The 907-nt window shown below is 40.1% G+C and overlaps 1 long non-coding RNA gene across 1 annotated transcript in view; it reads right to left on the minus strand.

Annotated features, from left to right (window-relative positions):
- LOC108490259 overlaps window positions 1-412 on the minus strand; it is a 4,152-nt gene extending 3,740 nt beyond the window's left edge. Inside the window, exon 1 of the long non-coding RNA XR_001872207.2 lies at window positions 258-412. This is a non-coding gene — a long non-coding RNA (uncharacterized LOC108490259). The remainder of the gene's footprint in view (window positions 1-257) is intronic.
- Window positions 413-907: the final 495 nt, after the last annotated feature.

The raw sequence follows: 907 nt of genomic DNA on the forward strand, positions 1-907 counted from the left end.
AAAAAAAGATCTACAACTGGAATGATACCATGAAAGAGAGAAAATAACATGCATCGATTGTACTATCTCTAAAAACACACGAGAGTATGAAAAGGAAGATATTTTAAATGTGATCTCCATCATGGGCATCATTAACACATACCGAGAAGGGAGGTTGTATCAGAAAGTCTAGATTTCAACATGATCTGTAAGAGTGACTGATGAACACTTAGAAAATTTTAGAGAAATACTGATATGTCCAAAGAAGATACACTTACTAAAAATGGTTTCTTGGAGCTCATATGATGACTCAACAAGTAAAGGTGCTTACTGCCAAACCAGATGACCTGAGCTTGATCCCCAAGACCCACATGGTGGAAGGAAAGAACAGACTCCTCCTCTCATCTGCACATGTGTTCTATGGTACACTGCCACCCTGCCACCTAAATAAGTAAACAAAAGGAAAAATTTAAAGTAATTGTGTGTGTGTGTGTGTGTGTGTGTGTGTGTGTGCGCGCGCATGTGGAGGTCAAAGCTGTGGAAGTCAGTTATCTACTTCCATCATGTGGTTCCTGGGGATCATACTCAAGTATTGGTGGCAAATGCCTTTACTCACTGAATCATCTTGCCAGGCTAGTTTTTTTAATGACCCTTTGTTGGGTTTGGTGTTGGATATCTCTAATCCTAGCCCTTAGGAGGCTTGCAGCAGGAGAATCAGAAGTTCCAGGCTGCCTGGCAAACCTAGCAGGGTCCTGTTTCAGCCCCACGTCACTCTACCAAAAAATGGTTTATTTTCATAGTTTACCTGTATTATTCACTATTTGAAAATATCTTCCTTATTTCATTGGTTAGATGTCCTTCAATACATACTTGAATTTATGAGCAGCTACTCTTTTAAAAGGCTGAAATTAAGGCCAGGTGTGGTGGC

Source organism: Nannospalax galili, unplaced genomic scaffold, assembly GCF_000622305.1.
Source record: "Nannospalax galili isolate Female #2095 unplaced genomic scaffold, S.galili_v1.0 scaffold388, whole genome shotgun sequence".
NCBI lineage: Eukaryota > Metazoa > Chordata > Mammalia > Rodentia > Spalacidae > Nannospalax > Nannospalax galili.